Here is a 9,317-nt window from a genome sequence, read left to right as displayed (position 1 = left end):
CAGTGCTCAGATCCAAAACGGAGATAGTTGTGCGATGGTGAAGCCACTGAGAGGCTGGAGAAAATGCAGTGTGCAGGTTCCTTCCCAAATGCTTGCGCCGATGGTGGTCACCACAGCGGTGGTTGTTTTAACATTACATTTCAGTCTTCCAAGGTGCAAGGTCAAAAATGGAATTCTTCAGCTATGTAAGCATGTATTTAAGACTACAGAAAGGAATGCTCTAGAGTCAGCTCAAAATAATTTAAAGGTGTTCTTCTGGGGAACACGATGGGGAGGAACAAAATGTCCAAAACAAGCCTAATGAAATTATTTCACCTTCTAAGTTATATGCAGGTTTAACTTGGCTGTAACACAAAAGCAAATATATTCTCAGATTTGTAGAGTGGGTTACCCAGTATTCACTGAGCCTGAGATTTGGTTCTCAGGGCTGAGTAAAACCCACTATGGTAGAACACGTCTGTAATCCCAACACTCAGGAGGTAGAGGAAGTTCAGGGCCAGCCTGGGCTACTTAAAACCTTATCTCAAGAAAAAGAACTGGGAGGGGCTTTTGTTGTTTTTCCCTAATGGCCAGCCTAGAAGTTGTTATACAGACCCTACTGGCCTTGAACTTTCAGAATCTCTCTGCCTCTACCTCCTGAGAGCTAACACCAAAGGTTTGCGCAGCCAAGTTTGGCTGCCAAGAGACTTTTAAGGTGAACAAAGTCCACTAGAAACCCATCCCTTGAGCTCACAACCCCCACCCAACCCCCGACTCTCTGTCAGTCCTCCTGATGCAGCCTAGGTAGTGTTGAACTTTTTAAAATAGTGAGACATTTATATGCACACACAATGCATTTTGATCAAATGTAGCCTTTACCTCTCTATCCTTCGGTCTGAGTCTCCTGAGTTTACAGTTGGGTGACACTGTGCAGAATCCCCCAAATCTCCCTATTTCTTCAACTCCCCTATCCACAGTGGCTACACCCCAGCACCCACACCAGGGGACCATAGGACCACAAGGCTGGGCGACTCTGGGACCTGTGTTTCCTGGGTTATTGCAGAAGGCTTCATCATCAGCTGTACTTCATTGTCAATTGCTGCTTTCTCCTTGGGACATTGGGTTGAGTATCAAAACTAGGTGGACTCCATCCTTCCCTACTTTCTCAACTCAAAGTCCTTGCCTTTCTCCCAGGAGCCTCCCTCCAGGATCTCCACCTCACAAGGACCCTATCTGCCCTCCTAAAGTGGGACTCACTGCTGCTGCCATGGCTCTAACACTGGATAATAGGTTCTTAGCCTTCTGTCTCCCTCCGGTTCCTTCTGTATAACACAGGGAGAGCTGAGATTACTGTCATACCATCTCTCTACCAAATTTTTAAATAGTTTTCTTTTCTGTGAGCTCCAGGCCAGCCTGGTCTACATCATGGCTCGCCAAAGCAACAGCCAAAGCAACATACAGTGTTTATCTCAAAAGCAAGTTGGGGGAGGGGGAGCATGCCTGAGAATGGGAGTTGGCTAATGAACTAAGTGAGAAGCATGCAGTCAGAAAGCTCCAGGCCACGGTACTCATGGCCCATCACAGGCTGTTTACAGAGCACTCTACCTCAAGTATGCTCTGTTTGCAGTGTGAAGTCCAGGTGAGGAATGGCATCTTGCAGCTTTTCTGTCTACTGCCATGTGCCCCAGGCCCTGAGGTTTCTTAGTCTTTAAAATAAGAATCCATTAGTCTAGTCTTGCCTGGTTTCTCTCTCTCTCTCTCTCTCTCTCTCTCTCTCTCTCTCTCTCTCTCTCTGTGTGTGTGTGTGTGTGTGTGTGTGTGTGTGTGTGTGTGTGTGTGTGTGTGTGTTCATAGCCCTGGCTGTCCTAGAACTCACCATACAGATCAGGCTAGCCCAGAATTCAGAGTCTCCTGCCTCTGCCTCCCAAGTGCTGGGATTAAAAGCATACATCACCACACACAGCTCTTGCCTGTATTTTCAAGCCATCTTTTATTCATGTGTGATTTTGTAATATGGTGTTTTTGGTTCACTGGGTTAGGGAAATGCGCCAAAATATTAGCATATTTCCCTTTACAAGATTAAAAAATGTTAATTAACTCACCACTGATTTTATCAGACAAGCCTTACATTGTCGGGAAGCTGTCAAACTGCCATACACAAGGTCCCCAATGTCTAAGATTTGCTTTAAGAAGTATTAGGGCGCCGGGCGTGGTGGAGCATGCCTTTAATTCCGGCACTAGGGAGGCAGAGGCAGGCGGATTTCTGAGTTCGAGGCCAGCCTGGTCTACAAAGTGAGTGCCAGGACAGCCAGGGCTACACAGAGAAACCCTGTCTCGAAAAACCAAAAACAAAACAAAACAAAGAATTATTAGGGCAATTATCATACATTGTTCCCTTGAAATAATAGCTTTACCTTATCAATATCTGAAAGTCTGCTCAATACTGAGGTGATTAACAATAGATTGATCGATCATCATAGTTTGAAATAAAAATGTTACATTTAAAATGACAGAGAGAGCCAGATGTGGTGGCCCACACCTTTAATCCCATCTAAATTTAGGAGGCAGAGGCTGGCAGATCTCTGAGTTCGAAGCCAGCCTGGTCTCCATCGAGTGTCTCAAAAAATAAAATAAAATACCAAAACCAAAAAACATGTAAAAACCAGTTAATTCGTTTCATAGATAAAGTTGACAGGACTGCAGCTCTTAGAGACTAAGCTCCTAGATCCACCCAACTGAGCGCCATTAATTCTGCTCCTCAGATGTCCTTTGACATTCTCACTAGCACGGTTGAAACCTGAAGGTCCCACTCCCTTTTATAACGAAGCCAGGATCTGACCTTCCAGCCCTAATCTGGTCCCCTCTGCCCAGCTGTGGCCACCACAGTTAAGTTTCTGAAACAGAAATGTGCCTGTCCTGCTTGAGTACATCTCATGACTCCTTATCACGGAGCAATCTAGACTCTGAGTGCCTGGCTGGCATTCACAGCCTCCCCTGCACATTCCACACCCCTTCAGGCCGGGTAACACCAGCCCGAACCGCTTCTAAACGCGTTGCTCTCTGTGTTGTCTGTAACATTTTCCTCTACTGCGACAAACTGCGGGGTCTTTCTTTGAATGGGAGCCCTGACATATACCTACAGAAAGCCGTAAAATCGCGCCCTCCATAGCCAGGTCCCTCCACCAAGGAGGCAGTTAGGGACAGGAGTCCATACCCAAGGTCGCACGTGGGGCAGGGCTAGCTGTGTGGAACGCACAGCTCTGCGTTCCATCTCCTCAAAGAGGGAGACTTGTAAAGGGGAGGGGGGTTAGATCCCCAGGAAACTCTCCATCTGCTCCACCTGGGATGGTGAATGCAAGGTGCGCGCGCATCCCCCGCTCCAGTAGAGCCCGGAGGGGAAGGGGGTGGGGGACAGAAGAGGCACCACCACCGCCCCCTTCCCGCACCCCCCTGTCTCCCGCAGCTAGACTGCAGGGGCGGCGCCTCCTGATTGGAGCGGGTGCCGGCAGAGCCGCAGCGCGGCTGCTGATTGGCTGCGAGGAGTCAGGCGCTGTGGACCGAGTGAACGCGAGTAACCCCGGGAGTGTGTGCTGACCGAGAGTAACCCCGAGGAGGGGCCTCCTTTCCCCAGGTCTCTCTAGGCGTCTGGGCCCCCAGGCCCGCCCACTGCAGGGAGGCAGAGCGGGAGGAGGCGGACGTTAGGGACGTGCGCTCCTCGGAACTTAGATTTCCACACGATCTTCCTTCTGCCCCAGCTTCCTTATGTGGGAGTTTAATAGGAAGTTTAGAGAGACCACAGAGGTGTTGGAGAATAGTAAGAGTCACACAAACGACTGTAGCGTGTACTTTAATAATAACAGGGAGTTGACAGCCTGCTCTACTGAAGAAAAGACAAGGCTGGATGCTAAAGAGACCTCCTCCTGGAGTTTCCTCACCTTCTGCCCCAGGAGCAAGAGAGGTTCAGAGGATCTGTGGGGGACTAGCTTTTGTGGAATAAAGGAGGAGAAAAGGGACAGATGGTGGTGGAGATGTATTCCCAAGGGGGACAGTTATTGCTAGTGGGACTATAAAACGATGCAGCCCCCTGTGAAAGACAGTTCAATGTCCCACAAAAAGAATAAGCAATGAAATCCACTCCTGGTCACAGACAGAGGATATTGAGAGCGGGTTCTTAAATAGTTGCACAGAAATACTCATTTCACACTGACTGAATGATGGAGACAACTGTACACCAACAAAGGGTACTTCAGCTGGCGTATACACTACATCTCAGCATCGATCCGCAGATGGAAATGGGTCCTGATAGGCATCACAAAATGAATGGGTGGGCAAAAAGTCCAGCAGGCTGCACGATTCCATTCCTGAGAAAGGCCACCAATAGGTAAATCCTAGAGACAGAACGTTAGTTGTTCCAAGGCGCAAGCAGCTGGGTGGAGCTGGAGATTCGGGGAGCCACTGTTGAATGGGTATGGGTTTTCTACCGAGGTGACAAAAATGGTCTTGAACTAAGGGTGAAGGTGGCACATTATTATGACTGTACTAAATGTCACAGCAGCGTTTGACTTAACAGCTAATTTTATGCTGTGAAAAGCACTCAAGTGTAAGTGTGTGTATGCGTCAGAAATCACAGACTGTAGGGGAATCCCGCTGCTCTTCAAATGTTTCTAAGAAAGAGGCAGAGTATGGAAGCCCTGAGGAGTTCTGGGCCGCCTTCTGTCTTTCACCTTCATTTCTCTCCCCTCCCCTCCCCTCCCCTCCCCTCCCCTCCCCTCCCCTCCCCTCCCCTCCCCCCCTCTCCTTTTTCACAGGTCTTATAGCCTGGTACTTGGTTACTGGCAGGTCCTTGTAAGAGAAATCTGGACCTGGGTAATGAGGCTCAGGGGTGGAGCCCTTGCCTAGCATGTGAAAGGTTCTAGGTTCAGTCTCCATTCTCTCCCCTGCTCCCCGAGAGGAGAAAGCTGGCCTTGAGGAGGAAGCTTTTTACAGGACAGTGTGCTGCTGCTGGAAGAGCAGAGATGGAAGACCTGCTTTTGCTGACGTCAGTGTACGACCTAAGCCTTAGGTGTGGTTGGATATTAAGATGGTCACGTGGTCAGACTGAGTTGGGTCCTTGAAGAACAAAGGGAGCTTGTGCCGAATGATTGTGTGAATTCTGCCTCCCACCACTCTCAGGCAGGAAGCAGGGCCTCTCGACAGGCGACAGGCTTTGCTTCTTGGTATAACTGGGCACCGCTGGCAGGCAATGGGTGTAGCAAGGTGCTCTCTCAGCTCCTCTGGCCACCACTCCATACAGGAGGCCAAGCCAGGGTTCTGGACACATGCTCTTCTCTTGCTGCCTTTCTCCAGGGAAACTCACCTACATGGTGAATTCAATTCAGTCAGTGACTCCACCTGCTGCTGATACAAGTACAAGCCTCCTCTAACTTGCCCTGTGTCATCAGACTAGACAAGTGTCATTGTGTCACAGTGTCCTCCATTTTGCCAGACTCAGAACATATTTTTCCAAGTCTAAAGAAAGTTGTATTTAGATCTGTGCCTTGGCCTGTGTCTTAGTCAGGGTTTCTATTCCTGCACAAACATTATGACCAAGAAGCAGTTAGGGAGGAAAGGATTTATTCAGCTTACACTTTCCACATTGCTGTTGATCACCAAAGGAAGTCAGGACTGGAACTCAAGCAGGTCAGGAGCAGGAGTTGATGCAGAGGCCATGGAGAGATGTTACTTACTGGCTTGCTCAGCTTGCTTTCTTATAGAACCCAAGACTACCAGCCCAGAGATGGTCCCACCCACAAGGAGCCCTTCCCCCTTGATCACTAATAGAGAAAATGTTCCACAGCTGGATCTCGTGGAGGCACTTCCCCAACTGAAGCTCCTTTCTATGTGATAACTCCAGCCTGTGTCAAGTTGACACACAAAACCAGCCAGTACTGCCTGAAAATCCTTTGCCAATGAAACACATACTCTGGGTTTTCCATTGGCTTTAACTGGCTTCTTAGATCCAGGCTAAAGCAGCTGCTTGGCATTTCCTTAGTCCTTTTCTTTCCTTTGATCTTGAGATGATGGGCCACACTGGAATTTAGAATACCGAGCACTTCTTTAACCAAAGCCACAGTCAGTACTTTCTTAATATTATTTGGTTTTGAATTAAAAACAACCAAATACATACATATAGTGTGCTGGTTTGCTTTAAATAATCTAATTAGAATTGTTTTATTTGTGAATTTGTAACATTGTATGTGTGCGTGCGTGCGCAAGCGTGCTCGGGCACACACTTAGAAAGCCAGGTCTTAAATGATAAAGTGAATGTCACCATCGAATTACATCTCAGTGTATATAACCTTTGATGACAGTTGTTTGGAACGACTGATATCCACCTTCAGAATAGTTGAGTCGTGAGTGATTTCATCCAGAGTGAGGCCAACCTCAGATTAGAAAGTGAAGTGAAAGGGTAGAGCTTGTCCCAACAGCTCTTAGAAGCCAAGAGGCGTCTGGAAGCTCTTGCAGGAATACAGAGGCTCCACAACTGTAAAGTCTGCCTCCACAAGGATCAAGTAGACAAAGCAAACCAAACAAAACAAAACAACAAAACCTACCTTTGCCTGCTGTAGACAGGAAGTCCTGCCTAGTCTAGGAACCTGAAGGCCATTTCTAGTCTGCTTCCTGTTCTCCTAATATCAACATGCATCTGCATTTTTAGGGGGCTCTTTGTTCTTTGGGGGCAGACACTCAATATGCAGGAATTGACTCCCTGGCTTGGGCTCCAAGGTAAGAACTCTCCTAAGCAGGTCTCCTGCTGTGGCACTCAGCCTCTCCCAGGGATCTCCTCAGCGAGTCTTTGAGATTCTGTGACTCATGGAGTCCTGATGTTTCCTCGGGCAGTGAGTGCTGTCAGCTTGCAGAGCTTTTGATTTAAAGCCAGCAGACTCTTTGTTTCCTGCTGTCAGAGTTCAACCTCACATTACTCTAAGGAAGGGTAGGCCGCGGCGGTGTGACTCAGCCTTTGAAGATTCTCGTTCCTTTTGCTATTTAAAGGTGCAGGGCTTGGAGAGAGTGGTGGGCCAGAGGCAGGTCCTAGGAGACTCTATCCAAGCTCCAAAGCTGAGGCAGAGGCATGTGTTAGAGGCCAGCTTGGTTTATGGAGCGAGTTCCAGGACAGCCAGGGCTACACCAGAAAAACCATGACTAGGAAAACCAAAAGAAGAAAAAAAGAAAAGAAAAAAGGAAGGAAGGAAAGAAAGAAAATCACATTAAATTAGCTTTAGAGCTGGCCGCAAAGAAAAGGATGGCAAATTTGCTCCGATGCCCCACTGACCCATTTGAGTTATAAATCGGGGGCTATAACTGGGATACTAGAAAACGCAGGGACAGGCCTTCTACTTTAAATGCCATGGTCATCTTTGACTCTTTTTGTCCAATATATCACTCCAAACTGTCAGTTGCCTCATGAAACTCACTCTGACTGGCCGTGAACCTCGGTCTCCCAAGGGCCAGCTTTACAGGTGTGTCCCGCCATGCCCAGCAAGGAGCTCTTTTAATGAACTTTTTACCTACGATACATCACGGAGACACTGGGGCTCAGGAAAGGACCCCCGCTTCAAACTGCTTTCATCAGTACACTCAGTCCCTCGCTCAGCAAGCTCTCCGCCCCTGGGTGGCTTTGTTCAGAAAACAAGGAGCAACCGGAAGACCATCTTTCTTTTGTTTCTCTTTTTGGTTTTTCGAGACAGGGTTTCTTTGTGTAGCCCTGGCTATCCTGGAAAGGCCGGGTTTCTTATCTTAATTGTTCCATAACCAACCCAGTAATCTAAAGGATGGGTAACCTAGCTCATTCTGCTTCTAATCCAAGTTTCTTCTGCATCCCGCCTCACAGCTAAATGTGTGGGAGCATTTCAGGACTCAGTCAAATACATCATTCTGTTAATCCCAAAGATGGGAGGGAGAGAAAGACCACCCTGACCCAAATTATCACGGCCAAATCAATTAACTAAAGCAACCTTTTTTATTTGTATACATAGGCTGCCTCCACCTAAGGCGGGGTTGGAGATCTTAGCCTGGGAGGGGAGGAAGACGAGGTCTTTATAGCTCAGGGACAGGGAGTTTCCTAGTGGAGGGATTGGTGGGCAAAGTAATTGGGGTTTCAGGAGCAGAACATAGGCATAACAATTTAGTCCTAAAGACCTCCTGGAACACAGACATGGCTTCAAGGTGGGCAGAACAGGGCAGTCGTAACAACGGACAGTGAGAACGGGGCAGTCAGTCATAGGTGGTCATATATATAACCTTTTGAAACAAAGGTAGGTTTGCAAGATGGTTATTACGTTTTTGAAATTTATGAAATCAGAGGACATGATTGTCATTCCTGGAACAGGTGGCACAGAACTGTTTGTGGTTAAGGTTACAGGTGGGGCATAGCCCAATCCTTGAGAAACAGAGGTTTAATCATCAACAGGAATGAGCCTAGCTTACCTTTACTATAAGATGGCTTTCAAGCCTAAAATGGAGGCAGGCTGGTTCTTTAATTCACCTTAAATTTTGGGTTGTTCCAACACCACCTTGAAGAAAAGCTCCCCCCCCCTTTCTTTTATGACAGGGTCTCCCTATGTTAGGCCTGTCTGGCCTACCATTTGCTGTGGCGACCAGGCTAGTTTCAAACTTACTGAGATCCACCCGCCTCTGCCTCCTGAGTGCTATCATTAAGAGCGTGAGCCACTTGAATCCGGCTTGCTAAATCTTTTTAGATGCCTGGACATTTTATGGATTGATTATTACTGTGAGAGCAGCAACCAATATCATGAATCCAGCAGCGCAGAGAAGTGAAAAGGCACGGGACGGATCCTCAAAACTCTGTTCTCCACAGTTCCCAATTGGCCCAACCTGTAGGCATGGGCTCCGTGATACAAGGAATCTGCTTGCGGTGAGTGAGAAGTAGGAGCCCTTCCCACAGGGACCACATGCTCTACTAAAGAGAAGCCCCTTCATCTACAGACTAGCTTAGATGGAGACTTGGGCATTTGCTGTCCTGCCTGAGCACCCCCTGTGGCCACACGCTCAGGAGAGAAGGAAGGCTGTGTGGAGAGCCCATGAAAGCCCTCGCTAGTGGCTTATTCCGGCTCAAAGCCAATATTATGTCTGAATTCTACCCTGCAGGCTAACTATAACTTCTTCTTATTCATCTGCTTTGCACATTTTTCTGCCTAATAAAGATCTTTTCTCTTTCTACAGAGCAAACTGTGGGCTCTAGAAAATCAACAGGGCCTTCTCCAGAGGTGGCCTGAGGCTTGAGACAGCTCAAAGGACTGGGTTAACAGGAGAGACCTTTGCTTTTGAAGGGCAGAATG

General features: G+C 47.9%; 1 long non-coding RNA gene across 1 annotated transcript; it reads right to left on the bottom strand.

Annotated features, from left to right (window-relative positions):
- Window positions 1-4,132: 4,132 nt before the first annotated feature.
- On the bottom strand, window positions 4,133-5,392 carry Gm41853. The gene is made up of 2 exons (XR_877874.2): window positions 5,336-5,392; window positions 4,133-4,367 (listed from the first exon to the last, which is right to left on the bottom strand). It is a non-coding gene; the product is annotated as a predicted gene, 41853 (long non-coding RNA).
- Between the last annotated feature and the right edge of the window lie 3,925 nt (window positions 5,393-9,317).

This window comes from Mus musculus, chromosome 19 (genome assembly GCF_000001635.26).
Source record: "Mus musculus strain C57BL/6J chromosome 19, GRCm38.p6 C57BL/6J".
Lineage (NCBI taxonomy): Eukaryota > Metazoa > Chordata > Mammalia > Rodentia > Muridae > Mus > Mus musculus.
Note: the sequence above shows the minus strand (reverse complement) of the source record. Positions and strands in the feature narration are given on the sequence as shown.